Source organism: Plectropomus leopardus, chromosome 3 (genome assembly GCF_026936395.1).
Source record: "Plectropomus leopardus strain MGB_pleo_1.0 chromosome 3, ASM2693639v1, whole genome shotgun sequence".
NCBI classification, from domain to species: Eukaryota; Metazoa; Chordata; class Actinopteri; order Perciformes; family Serranidae; genus Plectropomus; species Plectropomus leopardus.
In genome coordinates this window covers 31806443-31823712 of record NC_142178.1, presented here as the reverse complement: position 1 = coordinate 31823712, position 17270 = coordinate 31806443, and the positions used below count along the sequence as shown (strand labels likewise).

The 17270-nt window shown below is 38.4% G+C and overlaps 1 long non-coding RNA gene across 1 annotated transcript in view; it reads left to right on the top strand.

The window, feature by feature from the left end:
- Positions 1 to 4035, top strand: part of LOC148190027 (uncharacterized) — a 57241-nt gene extending 53206 nt beyond the window's left edge. Inside the window, exon 3 of the long non-coding RNA XR_015776152.1 lies at positions 2729 to 4035. This is a non-coding gene — a long non-coding RNA (uncharacterized LOC148190027). The remainder of the gene's footprint in view (positions 1 to 2728) is intronic.
- The last annotated feature ends 13235 nt before the right edge of the window (positions 4036 to 17270 follow it).

Here is a 17270-nt window from a genome sequence, read left to right as displayed (position 1 = left end):
TGAACCTGAACCCTGGATGTCATTTAAAGTGAAAACTGTTTTTTTTTTCTTGTTACTTGGTAAGATTACAGCATCGACTCTGTCCTCAAAATGTCAGTGTGAGCTCAGTAAAAGGCTACTCGCTCACGAGTAGATTAAACAGTTGGCAGTTAAAATCAACAACTTAACAGCTCATAAATACTTACAAAATTAGGCTTACAGCCAAACTCTAACTAGATGAAGATATGGTTTCTATACAAACTCAATGTGCTCCAGAATTCTCATTTAAAAAATAAAAATGTGATGCTGGCCGAATGTACAATCCAATAAAAGTAACACGTCTTTTTTTTTATATATTAAAAAAAAAAGAAAGAAAGAAACTCTGGCTTTTTAATGTAGATATTCAAATTAACGGAGATACTGTCAAGGAGATTATTAGCCAAATATTACCAGCAGATAATGATAGTGTGAAATCAAAGAGCTAGTTAATGGAAAGAAGGTGCAGGAGATGTGTATCATCACACCTAAGAACACGTCTGCACTCAGCCAAGTATTCAGGGCCAAAATAATTACCCTTAAACACCAAAGTAAAAAGTTTAACTCCCTCCCTTTAGGAGCTGCTATAATGACTACATGATATGGTAATTAAAAGATGATTAAAGATTAGGAGTTTCTGTAATTACACCTTTAACTGAGCTAATGGAGCAATCAGAAAAAAACTGAGATTGTGAGGTTTTTTTTTCCTGCGCTTTTTTTTTCCAGCTCCCAGGCAGTATTTTTCATATCGGTTTCGTTTTTTTTTTTTTTTGTTATTATTTCTACATGTTCTTAGGGAAATGGAAACAGGAAGAAAGAATCAGTGTAATTAGAGATGAAATTCACACAACTTCTTCATGAGGCCCCCCCACTTTTTTGCACATGGAAATGCTCAGGTGAAAATGAGGATAATCTTCAAGAAGTTTTTTGTCTTAAAAAAGTATACTGGCCATGGTTACACACTCACAAAAAAGACCTCGACTGCTCGAAAGCCAGAATGAACAAAGATGTCAGCCAACCACAGTCCTGATCAGGCTTTACTTAGATGTCAGTCTTTCTCTTTGTCTTTTATTCTGTCCCAAACACACAAAACACAAAGACACACCCAGGCTCACACACACACACACGCACACACATGCACTCACTCACACACTTACCTCATGTTCTCTGGGTATGGATTAGGCCTTGTTCAGTTTAACCTTATAAAGCTCCATGACAGGCCACTAAAGGCTTTACGTCAGGGTCTGGCCTGTAAAACTCTACTTGACAACGCACACAGACACACACACAGAGGCAAGGAGGCATGCACACAAAGACACACAAAAACGCTAATTACCATACACAAGACAGTCTTACACACACACACACACACACACACAAATACACACAGGGATTGTCAGGTTTATAAGGTTGCTGGAGTTATGGGACGTGGCACTGTGGAGTGCAAAGTCGAGACCAGTTTTTCAGCAGTGGAGTGGAAATTGTAGCTGATATGGAGGCTGATACTGAAACAGTTTTTAACTGAGGCTGAAAAAATCAAAGCTGTTGGGTTGAGATATACCAAATTTAATTTTGCACATTTGCGTTTTAGAAAGCAAGTTTTCAGTGTGATTACAGGCAATTGTATTTCTGTCAGGGTGGAAAAGTCTCTATAGCATTTTCCTTGAAAGAGATATTTGTAACCAAAACTCACCACAAAAGGCAAGTCAGAGGGTCAAGTGCTTAACAGGTCATTAAATGAATCCCGTCCCACTTGTTATTTTCGTGTTAAACTGAAAAAAAGCATTTACTCATTTACTCATTTGCTTTAATGGAGCTAGTCTTGTGAGACAATGTGAGTGTGAATGTAGAAGGTTCACAACAAAAACTATCAGACCAACCTCATCAGAAAAAAGAGACACACAGGTCGACTGTGCAAGCATCTTATTATAAGCAATATTTCTGTTTATTGTTATGCATGGACTCTTAGTGATCGTAGCAATGGGAGCAAACGAGGATGTCAGGTGATGGTTTATAAACCGTGTAGAAGTCTGTGTAGGGAGAATAACAGATGGATGAATCAAACCAACACAGGACTTTCACTTACATACGTAAGTTACATCACATACATAACAAAAGTTCACGCACATAGGTCACTCAAACTGTGGACCATTTGCAAATGACCTATTCTGTAGTTAAGGGAGGAGGGTGTGTTGTAAAAAATGCAGGGTCATCTGTAAAAAATGGTGATCCATGAATCTATTCAGCAAGCCACTGTCGTGGGAAATCAAATAGGTGCAAGTACATATTCCTGGTACATTACCTTAACTGTGTATTTCTACTTTAATTTTATTTTTTGACTGTCACAATGACAGATCAAATATTTGCAGCATTATCATACTAAAAATTTACCCCCAAACTCATGGGTCTCAGGCCGCACTTCCTGGATCATGTTGCATATCACACCAGTCTCCAAAGCAACGTGCCTCTAACGACACAGCCCAACCTTTACAGTCAGTTAACAGCTGTGTGAAAGACTGAAAGCTAACCTTCAGAATAAGACTTCTTATGTGCACTCAGAGCCATTTATGAAAACCTTTTGAATATTGGTGATATTTTATAAATGAATGCCTTTCATTCAGTTGGTGTTTATGTAATGTTCGAAAGAGCACAGACAGGATGTTGTGTGTCTAACATTTCTCTCTCTGTCTCTGTCTCTCTCTCTCTATGTCAGATGGATCAGCTTCAGCCAGACAAACTGCTAACTACAGCTAAAGAGCTAAAATACAAACACTGTATTTTATGCAAAACATCTGTTATTATATTCAACAGTGTTTTGTTTTTGTTTGAAATTCATGCAAAAAGTCTCTATCACAGTGTTAAACTGTGAAGAATATAAGTACTGATCATATGGCCAGTATCCTAAAACAGAACTGATCTCTGCCCTGTTCCTGTATTCTCTGTAGTCTCTTATCCGTAGCTGATCATCTCCAGAGCTGGTGGAGAAACTCTCATGTCCACAAATGAAACTGAGCTGTGTGCAATCACAGGGATATGGAATGTGAACTCTTTTTTAGGTAAACGTCTGCTTTAAATAGAGAATGTAGCTGAAAAAAAAAAATAGAATAAAAAAAATCATCCCATCTCCTCACAGTATGCAGTTCTGGGGCTCCGAATAATTTGTCTCCATATGAATGTAAGATCAAATGATACTTATGATAACAAAATGCTATGTAAACTTTGCATACGGACTATAGAAGCCCTCTTTCTCTTTCTTTTTTCAGACACACACACGCCTAAAATAATAAGCAGCTGCAAACTTTTAGTTCTGATGAAAGTGCAAGTACTTTGCAGGTTATGTTTATCAGACATCTCTTGATCATTTTCTCTGTTTTTTGATTATATGTGCAATTGCCAACATTAATTTCAGAGTATCATCATCTTTCATCACCTTAATGCGCAGATATATATAGCGAACAGAGAAAAAAGGAGTACCATACAAATTTATTGGGAAAATTATGCTTAATTAAAGGGAAAATATCAACTGGGCATCACAGCAGCTCATGAGCCATTTATCTACAGATCTTAAAAACTCTCTGCCTGCAGCCACACTGGTTGACTCGACATTTTACTCAAGGGAAGCTTCACAAGATGAAATAGCTTTTCATCATAAAACACCTTCAGCTTAATAATGAGGCTTTTCTTAGGTCCTGGGGGAAAAAAACGGAAATGGACACTGATTATTCTATACTGCGAATGAGCCCAAGACCATACATGATACAAGGTTAAAGCTGATAAGACATGTCTCCATTTATGAGTTCACCCCTGCTTAGGTTTGCTGTTAATCTGATATTTTATTTCTTATTAACAGCTGTCCATGTCCATGAACGCATAAGAAATTTCTGTTTGAGTCTCTATCTTCTCTGTTTTGAAAAGATGCATTTCATAGCTTTCATCTTGAGACTTTGTTTCAAAGTCATTGATGCACATTTAAATCTGTTCAAACCAGTGGTTAGTCTGTCAGTATGAAGTATTTTATAAATTAATAAATACAGCAAGATCCTATTCAGAAATGCTACTTAGGGTGTTTATTTTATACCTACAGTATAAAATAAAGGTGGATCATTTTAACCATGAACAAACAGATTTGTTTACATTATTTTGTATATGTTTATTATGATTTAAGGGTTTTTTCTACCACTTAAAACCCCAATTATCTACCCCTTATTTTCACCCAATAGTGACGTCAAAGTGTACCAACACACCCTAGCAAACATTTCTACATCACTGCAATAAGATAAGACAAGACGTGAGTGAAAATAAGATTTTGTTAAATTACTCTTTAAACAATTAAAAATATGGTGCTAATCTTTGAAATGTATTGTTTATCATTTCTTTTGAATCCCTAAATGTGAAGCATTGAAGAACATATTTATGAAATAGTGAATTTGAAAATCTAGCAAATATTTCTTTTGCGTTAAATTGCTTGATAAAAAGCAACTAAATACCCCCTGAAGGTCATTTTTTCCCTGACCTTGAGTGGTTTAACTTCTCATCTTGCTGCTGTGATGTGGAAGTGCACACCAGGATATGCACAGCAATGTTACCGTTGGGTGTTTTTATAGGTGCAACAGAGCACACTGCTAACCACACCCATCAAAAACGCTGGATGTGGTTGAACGTCACTCTTTTATGCATGGTCCTCCATGCAAATGTGGACAATGGCATTTACATTTGACACGTTTCATTAAGAACACTATCATAACTTGATAATGATATACCAATGATCTCTGCAGAACATAGCCTTGTGTGGTTGTGTTATCAAAGAGGATAACATGAGATCATTCATTTAAATGACTTCCTAAGTTGTTTTTTTTTTACATTAAGTCAATAGCATAAAATATTGTTAAGACAATATAAAAATGTATCAGTTCCCAAGCAGGGATATTTTCATTCAATCCCTCCACTAGAAACAGACTAAAACCCTTGAACTCATATTTCAACCCACTGTTTAGGTCAATAAATATACGCTGAAGCATTTAACATCTATGGCTTACATAGTTTTAAACCTTTAATAAAGTATCAATCATTGCACAGCTGCTCCGGGTTCACGTGCTTCATATTCAGGCAACAAAACGGTCTAACAAATGATGGCAGCATCTTTTAAATGACAGTTTGATAAGATTTTTTTATGCTTCTGGTCCTATACTTTATCTTTTCTATGATTGTTGGTTTTATGATGTGTGCTACTGGTTTTATGTGATGTGTGTTTTTATTGCCTGTGTTGTTGCTGTGTGCTGTTGATTTGTGAATTTATAGTGGAAGTGCAGTGCAGAATCCAAAACAAATTTCCCAGTGGGGACAAAACCAGTACATCTTGTTATTGAGTAATTTCTTCACTGTGCCATATTTTGTTATCTGCATACTATGTGGACAACTTTGCACTTAGCACTTTTATGTTTTGTTGATAGGATGGCTTGCTTTATAATTACACAAATGAGTACTACAAAAAAGCATGTTTTGGGTTTTTATTGAGGCTTGAAATACATGGATGGAAACTGATTAGTTATTATCTCTCTTGAGTAGTTAACGCAAGCGTTTCATATGAAGCTCCGCTTTTCTTGGCCTCCTCTGTGTAACAGCCACAAGCTATGGCATAACCAGCAGACAATGCTCATATGCCGGCTATAAACCTGATGAGCATTACAGCATCCAGCTGAGGGAAGATCACATTAGATCATCACACCTTTCTAGAAACAGGGCCCCCGGTGTGCACAGATACGTGTCATCTAGCCTGAGTAGAGACTCTCAGCTGGGAAAGAAATGAACTAAACTCATTAAATCCACTTGATCAATTCATACACTTAAGTGTAAAGTGGTAATACAAAGTTAATACGCCTTGCCAACAGGTTCCAAATGGAATCTGCAAACGCCTTCAGTGAAACCAATTGGAATTCAATTGAGTCTATTTTATATTCAGACTTTACTCTAACCTGACAGAACCGGCTGAATACACTTCTTTTTTACATGACTGACTTGGATCTACGCTGTGCAGCAAGGAAACCCTTCAAACTACGTAACGAGATTGAGTTTCATGTTTTAGCACACTGTGGCAGATGCTCCTTGTATAGCCTACAGGTAGGAGAAGTGCAAATGAACCTTCGATGTCAGCGTTTTCTCTGTGTTCCCTTTCCAGTGTGAAAAGAAAACCAAAAAAAAAAAAAAAACAAAAGCAAAAAACAAAAGCAAAAAAAAGCGAGGGGGGGACATAAATGAAAAACTTTGGAATTAATTTGGCCTATGATTGCAACTCTGTGAGCAGCCATATATCCTCACTTGTCACAGGTGGGAAACATAGTGCGGCTCTAATCTCAGAGGAATGACATTAGATGAGTTTGGCCATTTTCAGGTGCAACTCCAGAGGGCCCCTTTACCTTGTCAATTCAGTGTGTGTGGCTGCTAAGAGACAAAGATTTTGTGTTTTTAATTTCTGAAACTTCCCCTTACCTCTTAAAGGTGTGTGTGATTGTGTGTGTGTATGTGTGTGTGTGTGTGTGTGCCTGTGTGCTGTGACCACCAGGGAAATGTGCGTTAACAGGTTCTAAAGAGCGCTGATCCCCAGCTAAAGCATTAATGTGAGAACTTAATTAAGGCGACAGTAAGGAAAGCTATTATAGGTAAGCTGTTAGAAATTAACCAGTCAATCTAAGGGCGTCTAAATTGAATTTTTGCTGAAGCGTCCGGCGTTCGACTCATCAAATCTCATCTCCTCTTGCTACCCCTGACCCCCTGGGTTCAATTTAGGTGTGAGTCTGTGTGCGTGCGCGCCTGTGTGTGTGTTAGCACAACACAACATAAAGATGTACACTTTTATATTAGCAAGAATACAGAACTCAATTAAGAAAACGCTTTAGCAATCCAATTAAAAGTCTTTGGACAATTCCTGCTCTTCACTCTGCTCCCTCCTCCCCTACTAATAATGAAATAACACACACATATCCTCTCTCGCTCTCTCCACCTTGTCTTAATAATGAAACAACTTAAAAACACACCAGGGTTTTAAATGAAGGCTTTAAAAGGTTGCAGCCTGCTTTCTTCTGCTCCCTTTCATTCTCTACTGCTCTTTTCTATAACTTCATTGTTTCTCATCGCGCCTAAAAGGCCAGCCAATTGACTGTGTGTTGACTCGTGGATTGAAATCTAGCGGCTGCTGTTTGAACAGGTGTCAGAGACAGAGAGGAGTCTTGTCTCGTGTTAATCTGGCTATTTGATTAAAGACTAAATTAGCCAAACTGTTCTTCAGTAGTGTGTTTGTGTGTGTGTGTGTGTGTGTGTGTGTGTGTGTGAAGGGTGTTGTTAATGGACGCCTTGTTAATGCACTCGTTTGCCTTGCGTTTCCATGGCCACGGGAGACAAGACACTTGGTGGTGGCCATCCGTCTCCCTTGGCAACCCCTGGGCCTGCTCAGATCAATTCTGTATCCCATAATAACATGTGCGTGCGGGCCAGGCTGTGGGTGTAATTACCTGGTGTGTCTCCGTGGAAACATAGAAAAGGCTTTTATTAAATTAGCCCAGTGGGTCGGCATTTATAGAGAAGTGTCTGGAGAGGCAGAGAGGCTGGTTATACAGTAGAGCACAGGGACAACTTAGCCAACATTCATCATCCAACATTGAGGGGAGGCTCGCTGAATTAGCTGAGAGTCCCTGCTTGTGGAGAAAAGTCCAGAGATGGGCAAAGTTTGCTTCTCGCAACAGAAACTCGTTCATAGAGTTCACTTCATGAACTCTATGAACTCTGGATGGCAGATTACATTGTTGTTCTGATTGTTCAACCAAATAGACGTCTGTTAGGATTGAATTACTCCACTTATGTAACAATAAAGCAATAGAGTGCCCTTGGGACGATTGTTTTTCTGTAGGCCAATGCGAAAGTTAGCTTTGCCATTGGATATTTTTGTTGGGTTTTGGGTTATGGCAGAAATTAAGCCCTGTGGCAAACAGAAGTTTATGATGCTCAATGAGCTCCACTTTTAACATTTTCGAGACCAAAATGCTATGGCCAGAAGTAAAAAGCTAATGTGAGGCTATAATTGAACTGCACCACAAGCACAAGATGTAATGTCCCCACCACAACAAGTCTCGAAAGCCATGTTTGGTGCGGCATCTGTACTGTCATTAAGCCACTTGTTAGTTACTGCCTTGTTCATACACATTAAAGCTTTGAAGTTTGCGATATACATATATATATATATATATATATATATATATATAAACACTGTTAAGTTATTAAAAGAAATCAGACAAATTTCACATCATATATCGTTAATGTTTTATTTAAATAATGTAAATGCCACCGAACAATTATAAATGTTGACAAAACTTTCAAAATCAAGTTATTAACAATAGTTTTGTTGTAATTAGAGGAAAATTACAGCTAAATTGTTGACGACAGTTAAATACTTATTTCTAATGAAAATTCCCTAAAATGATGATGATGATGATGATGAATGATGAGGTATATCTTACAAGAGGCCATGTGACGTGATTTTGGGAACACTACACTACAAGAATGAAGTTATTGAATATTTTGTAGTAGCTCTGTGTACTCTGTGCATAGTTATGCATGACTGGCAGGAGGGCTTGTTTTGCTGAAAATTAGGTTATAGCTTATTGTCTACTTTACTATGTAAGGAATAAGGTGTTTGTGTCTTCACAACATTTTGCCTATGAGTTATTGATCAGGGAAGTTTGACTCTGTGAATGTCTTTCCAACTTTACCAAACTAGTTTAGGCAGCTGTTGTCTGGCCCATCTTCCTGGTACTACCTCTTGAATCTTTCAGTGGTACAGAGTACCGGACCGTACCGGCCTACTTTCACCCCTGCCATTTACCTATCCAACACGAACAAAGCAACTTGAGCATTCATTTGGAGTTGTATTTCTGACAAAAAAGTGATTGTAAGTCAAATACCCACTCGTCTTCTGGCTCTCCAGGGGAAAAGATGTCACTCTTCGGCAGCTAAATGTTCCACTTTGTGTACCAGTCCCAAAAGTTTCTGTCGTTTAGACTGGGCAGGACACTTACTGTATAACACTTTTTTACATAAACACCTATTTACATTACACATTGTCATTTAATTCAGTGTTAATTTAAAAATATTGATAAGGTCAGCCTAAAAGTGAAGTTTGGTTAACTCTAGATGCTTCTTTATTCATGCTGATGGTAATGTAGGATAACTGGTCCTTTTGAGCAGTAAGAAAGAGGAAAGCATCGCTCCTATTTTTCACAAATTTCAGTGTAATTGACTAGCGTAATTTTGTGGCAGTGTTCATTATGGATACTTCATTTAAAATAGTTCACCTTTTTGTGTTTGTCTCTATGTGTTTGGCCTGTATTAAAGTTAAACATATTTTTGTTTATTCATTGGGTAACTGGTGGTAAGGATTTAAGCATTCTCTTCCTTATTTCTATGAAACATTTCATGTAAATGAGCAGGCATGTAAAAATTGGTGTAAAATACCCATCACCATTCATATAGATGGAGCCACTCCAGGTGTAATTATACAGGTAATTGCAGGTAGCTCAACAGGCCGCATGCAGTAAGTAACTCCACTCACTTCCCTTTCACATATTTTATGTTAATTTGCACGGTGCAGTTTAGATTATTGGCTGAGTTATGGCCGAAAAATGAAGCTGAAGATTTCAGATAAGGCAAAAGCACATTAACAGCAGCCAGGCTGTTATGGTGGCAGTTAAGTCAAGTAATGTGGAAATTAAACATGGTGATTCAGAGGTTGGCCAAATTAAACTGGAAAAGTGGGTCTCAAAACGTCTGGTAGTGCATTCCAGGGGATAGGGCCAACAAAGAAACATCATGACAGGAGAACTGGAGACAATTTCCTCTCTCTTTTGAAAACTGTATTGGTGCTATTTCTGCTTCATTGGACACAATATTTTGTGGCTGGGGTAAAAGGAAAGATGAGAGACAGGACAAGAAAGGGATAAAAAAAAAATAGAAGAAAGGCGGTGACAGATGATATACTCTAGCTTTAACTTATTTAAAGCTTTTCCAAATTCACATTAAGAGAAAAAGAGCATTTGTGAATGTGATTATGGGTTGAAAACTGTGATATGAATGTGCTGCAAAGCTGGTAGAGATTTACTTTTTTTCCTCTTTTTTCTCCTTAAAATGGCAGACAATTTTAATTTCTGTCTTAAACACCAGCCTCTTGATTTGTGATGCCTCTGTTGTGTCTCAGACTTCAGTCACTCATCGTCTGTGCTGCTGAAGGTGGGTGGAGCATATCCCAGCATGCACTGGACATCTAACACCCTGGACAGACAGCCAATGCAAACAGATCAACATACATACAAAGACAAACAAAGATAGACTGGGCATATTCAGGCTCCTTTACAGTTTTAGGGGATTAGTCGGAGTCTCTGAACATGGTGTGCTTAAACACAAACAGCAAACGGCTTACACTTGGCAAATGCACAGCACTCATTTTCAATGTCTCCCTGCGGAGGTAAAACACCTGAGTTTTCAAAGGGATGAACATCAAATAGAGTCATAAAGCTGCAAACTGACAAACATAACTTCACCCACATGCAGATTCCAACTGTGACACACAAGTAACAATGAATCAACTTTGCATAAGTCAGATATGTCCTGTTCATGTATTTATGTTGGGTGCATTTGAAGCTTAATTAATCTGTTAGAGGACACCTGTCACTTTTTTTCCAGTCAAATGAAGTGCTTTTATAAAAGGAGGTCAGAGAGACGATGTTTTTTTTTTAAACATGATCAGTCCATTAGCTTCGCTTTGTGTATACTTGCTGACTGATGTCCTGTCATGGTCATTGTGTTTTTTTAGTTTCCCACCTGCCAGAAAGCTATTCAATTCAGTTCAGATCAATGCACTTTTAAAAATGAACTTCAAGAAACCTCAAACGTGCTTAAGATATATAACAAATGTTGCATTTCTAAGAAACTCCTCAGGTTGGTGTGTCAAGGACAAAACAGAGATTTGAGAGTCAAGAAGAAAGATTTTCATACAACAAATGACAAAATTCACATAATTTCTATGGAAGGATTAATACTCTGTCCATTTTTAATGACGAAGTTTATTACTCGCAGAATTAATTATTAGTCATTAGTAAGAATAATGATAATAATAGATTGTTAGTATTAATCAGTATTAACTACCTAAATTAACAAGTTTCCGGTTGGTTTTATAGTTTTTGACAAGAGGTTCTAAGCATTTTGCTGTACTGAGTTGGCCTTTTTGAAGTCCACACACATTTCTCTTTTCCCAAAATTCAATTCAGCACATTTAGTTTCACATCCAAAAACAACCTGGTCTCACAGAAATTCATGACCATGACCTCTTAACACCTAATAATGTGATAGTGGCATATATTGTGTTGAAATTTCATGTCAACACCACGTAAGCAGTGCCAAAGGTAAGTCAATTAGGATCCTTTGTTTAGGTGGACATACTAATTCCCTGGTTAAATGACATCACGCAGTGGGTGATGGTAAATGTTAAGTGCCCATAGTCAGTATAAAGAGCGAGATATTTTCTGTAGGGTGGAGGTAGGGCTGCTCCATTATAGCAAAAATAGTAATTACGATTATTTTGATTGATATTGAAATCATGATTATTTTGGCCTTTAGAATGTCATGCAGTTATTGAACATTAACTCCGGTGTTTATTTTTAACACTGGATGTCCATTAACTAAAAAATTCAACTGAATTGAAGAACAATGAAAGCCTTGTGGTGCAGCAACGACTGTGTAACACATCTTGCACATTACTGTAGTTTGTTCACATTCACACAATAATAAAACCTAACCCAATTAATATAATTTAACAATACATAACAGTTTATCGGGGTGCTTGAGCAACTGTGGCCCAGCCATAGAAGGAGGTCAGGATGGTGAATGGGTCAAACACACACCAGACTTTCACCCTGGAGACTGCTGATTGTGTTTGTGTCAAAATGAAAGTCAATGCTGAACGTACTTATGCAGTTAACGTAGCTATGTCACATCCTTTGATGTACTTAAGTCTAGGGCTGAAACGATTCCTCGAATAATTCGAGTAACTCGATTACAAAAAATGATCGAGGAATTTTCTCTGCCTCGAGGAATCGTTTAATTTTGCCAGCTCAAAGCATGGTATTTTGCCCGGACTACTTTTAATGCGGCACAACGCGCTGACGTCACGCACGTAAAGGAATAAAAAAGAGGCGGCGGATATGTTTGGTTTTAACCACGGATGAAGACGTAACGACGAAGAAGGCGACGAAAGCGAAGAGAAAGGCACAAAGAAAAGGCAGAAAATGTCAAAAGTGTGGGAGCATTTCAAGCTGGACACCGAGGCGAACACTGCTGCGTGTATTCACTGTAAGACAGCGCTTGCATACCACAACAGTACGTCTTCAATGCTGCAGCATCTCCACCGAAGGCCCCCTGTTTACTCCGAGAGCGGAGGACCGTCACCCGAGACAAGGCAAAATGAAGTTAACGTAGCGCTAATTAATGAGATTAACGTTACTGTACCTTGCTAACATAACGTTAGCCCTGCGGAGGGCTAGGTTTCTATTAATTCTGACTACTGTGGATGCGTGGCTAACGTGCCTTTCATACAGGCTTTATTTAATCTGTAAAAACACAGCGCTGCAGAGTGATGAGGGTGGAAAATAAAAACATAATGAAGCTAACTGGGTAGTTAAAAAAGGAAACCAATGGTTCATTGTTAGGTGAAATGTCTTATTGTCCCATGTATATTTATAATTGCTCTTTAACTAAACAAAAATATGTTTTATCCGATTACTCGATTAATCGATGGAATTTTCAGTAGAATACTGGATTACTAAAATATTCGATAGCTGCAGCCCTACTTAAGTCAACTTGCAAAGTACTTACATCCAGTACGTAACAAACATGGTTATTTCAACTGAAAACATGATCTTCTAAACCCAACTGAGTAGTTTCGGTGCCTAAACTCAACCTTGCCACCACCACATAATTCATTTAGTAACACAATTGAGCCAGGAAATTAGTGTGTACTGTCCACCCCTGCAAATGATCCAAAATGACTTTCCTCTGGCAATGTTTACATGGTGCTGGCAAGTAATTTTGAGACACTATGTACCACCACCATGTAATGCAGTCTTAAGAGGCCGTGACCATTTCATGTATTTCTGAGATTACAATACGATTTTCTTCAATGTATAGAGTATGTGACTGGATATAAATGTGTCCAATACTGTATGTAACCTCTACATTTAAGGTCACAAGAGGTTATATGCATCGTACATTTGCCTTCCAAAACTGCACAATATTTTTAACATGGCGTTTTGTATTTCTGTTATCTACTTACTAAATGGTATTCATAGATTTACACAACAAACCGAAATTTTGTAGGCAAACATCCAAGGATAAGTTACATACATAGTAACAATTTGATAGGAGGCTTTCATCTTTTTTCTTTTTTGTAAAAGGCAAAAATAAGATTCCTAAATATCAGTTTACAAAATAATGTCTTTATTGCTTTGTATTTTTAAGTATAAATTCATTTAAAATTTATGGTTTAAATAGTTTTAAGTGAAGTCCAACAGGAGCTGGGCTTGATGGATTCTCAGCAAAACAGACTGAAGTTTGTGTGTGTGTGTGTGTGTGTGTGTGTGTTTAAGAGTGAGTTTATCTGTCTGTCCTCTCTGCACTACAACAACAGATCAACAGCCTTGACCGAGTCAATTTGCTGTGCTCTCCCGACAATTTATCTGTTCCATTTTGACATGCAGGTAATTCGCTCTGACAACTCTGAGAGTTGTCGGAGTGAACCGCTCTCAGAGGGTTTGTGTGCGCGTGTGTAACCTAGTGTGTTTCTGTCAGCGTGTGATGAGTGTAATGGGCCATGCAAGTTATTTATATGCATCACAGTCAGCAATTGAGATGTACAAATGGACTCGGTGTTGATTTTCAGCCAGTGAGAACTCCTGCCATCCGCTCATTGCCTTGATTAAGGCTGTCATTTCTACTGGTTGACTGATTAACGCTGTCACCAGCCCTCAGCTCTCAGCACCCTTCTACACTCTGACTAAACGCTGCCTCACACCTTCGCAGGTGATTAGCATGAGGGAACAGCATCATGGTGCTATCAAACACCTTTTTTCATGCTAAATAGGAATAATATCGGATAGATTTTGGTGCTATTTTAAAGTTTTGCTAATTATGTTTTGGGGTTTTTATACAGCCTGTTCTGCTAAATTTACTTTTTTGGTGCCAAATTTGACTTTTTGGTGATGCACTTTTTCTTTGTTTTGTAACCTGAAACTGTATTTAGATGGCCACTTACTTTACTATTGTTTTTATGTCTGGGCTAGAAGATGCTTCATACCGTGCGAGGGTAGAAATATGTCCACCTGTAGAAATTTGGCAACACTGTTTCTCCCGTGGTAGTTAATCTTTGCAACTATTTAGCAAATCAGGGCTCAATTCTTACATGTTGTTGTGATTATCTTATGATCGTGCAAACCCAAGCTGGCAGATATGGAAGAGGAGAATGAAGTTGTAAATCCAGAAACCCATAACACTTGAACTTTTTGTTTTCAGGTTTTGAAAGAATTTTAGTTTTACTGATTTGAGTCTAGTTTTTAGCTCACAATGTGATCTCATCCCTACTCATCATATTTTAATGCTTTGACAGACGCCACAGGTGTTATTTTAATTATGTCAGGGGCAGCCATTTGCATTGTATCTTGACGCAGAAGATAGGCAGTTTCTTGAGTCTCGATTTGCATTATTGCTGGTTTGGGATGTGGCAACATATCAGTTTTTTGCCACTATCCTATCAAGCATCTATAAGCTATATGCGCTCCTGAACATCACCAAATTTTTCATAGTCACTCCCAGGATTGGCACATCCTGGTTGCTGTACCTTGACTACCTTTTCTGTCTGTATGATGTGCAAAAACTGGCATCCCCCCCTGCAGTGACAGTGATTTGTTTCACTTGAGCTGTAAGATCAGACAGTAAATTGAGAGCTTTCTTGTTTAGCTCATGTCTTTCGTCACCACAGTGGTCCAATGAAAAGCCCTGAATTACATGGAGCCAAAATAGTCACAGTAAATTTTGGCATTGGGAAAAATTGGCATTGAAAACAATCCCCTCCATGCAAAAACCCATGACAAGAAGTTGAAACTAGAATCACTGTCAGTGGAAAAAAAAACTGTTATTGTAGGGGAAAGACACTGAAAAGAGAGTAACTGGAATGAAAATCAAAATATAACCTCGAAAAACACATCAGAATGCAAAAAGAAAAAAAGGCAAAAAAAACAAATATGATAAAAGAATTTTTAATGCTTGTGTTTTTCAGTGCCAATACTTGTTTCAGTGCCAATACAGCTTTTCCCAAAACAAGCACTTCAGTGTCAGTGTTTCCTTTTTCAGTTGTTTTGTTTTCAATGCCAATTAATTTTTTTCCGACGCCAAAATGTACTGTCACTGTTCTAGCTCCATAACATTACTGCTGCCAGTGCTTCTCATCAGCAGTTGATCTCACATCCACCACTCATGACTCTGAGATACTTGAACTCTTCCACTTGGATTGAGCAGTCTTACATTTCTAAAAGAAAGCCATATGTGTCAGACTTCAAACTGCATCAGGCTCAAATGTGAAACTCTCCAGTGCATGCAGCAGGCCATGGTTCAATGAAGCTAAAATGAAAACATCTTACGCAAAAGCGCAACTCCAATGTCACTTAACATCAGACCTTAACTGTGCCTCGACTTCCATTCAGACATTTTCTACACCTGCTTGTGCAGGGTCGTGGGGTTGCTGGAGACTGTGCTAGCCCACAGTAGTCAAGAGGTAAGAATGTGAAGTCTTTGCATAGGCAAAGTGCTGCTAGTGCTTTGCTGTTCTTTTACAGAACAGTATTAAGTAATAAACAGACTGCTGCCACTGTAGACTGCACCAATGTTCTCCAGTTTGTCTCATTTTTCTCACAGGCAAAACTTACTACATGTCATCAGAATAGCCATAAGCCATACACAAAGTGGGTTCAAGCATTATGTCTATAAGTACCAACTGCAGAAGGATTGCACATACATACAGTATGTCACATTTACGGGAACAGATTTAACAAAGCTGAGCAATTTCAAATACATAATTAAACTTTTTCAGGGAGCGTGATACAAAGTACAACTATATTTAAAAATAATCTAGTTATTATTTTTACAACATTGTAACTGTATAATTTTGAAGGCAGATTCAGTTTACTTGAGTCATTCTTGGCTGATCTGAGAAGGCTCCTATGCCTCAGTTTCAGTCTTAACACAACCTAACACATCATCCTGTTGTTGATTAACTACCAGGGCCACTGAGATCAAAGATCTGCCACAATGCAGACATTTTTCCTCCCTCTGAAAACGCGTTTGATAGCATCTTGTTTCTGAGGGTGCAGATACTCAGATCCTTTGTTTCTCTGATCATAACACTTACACTGATGTAACAGTGACTGAACCCAAAGTGCTGCACACATAGGAACGCTCACTTTTTCTTTTCTTCCGTGGACAATCTGTTTCATAAGGTGCGTTTACATAGAGATTGCGCACTATAGGGCTGCAACAAAGTCCCCCTTTATACCACCCCTGCACTTTTACACAGAACCAAATGATGGCAGCATCATGCGTCACATATAATGTATGCATCAGCAGAGCTTTCTAAGCAATAACAATGGCATAACATGGCAATCACAATCATTTACCGTCTCTGTTATACGGCAGCTGATCTCTTCCTCTGCTCAGAGGGTGAGGAGCTTCAGAATCTCATTGTTTTCCCACTTAACAGACTTTTACAGCTGCTGTTCTTCTTCTTTGTATTAGCCACTATGTTAACAGCTGCTATTTAAATCTCCCACGATGGGTTGCACGCATAAATACGTAGTCAAAATGTCAAACACGTGCTGCTCACGGTCACGTCTTTCTGGCTTTATGTTTTACACAGACATCGTTTAAAGGCTGTTATTACCTCCAGTGCCGGCTCAGAGGCAAGACCACACTGCCTTCCCTTTCCACGATTGGAAGTTATACAGAACAGCAAGGCAGCATAACAGCATGATTTTCCCATCTTGCACAGGCATTGTAAATGCAGCTATAGATTGTTATGGAAGATGCCAATCAATTCCAGTTAACTCGTGAACGCGAAATGATGGAAAGTCTCTAAAACCCGGGCTTTGTACAGCCCAGATGAAACATGGCAA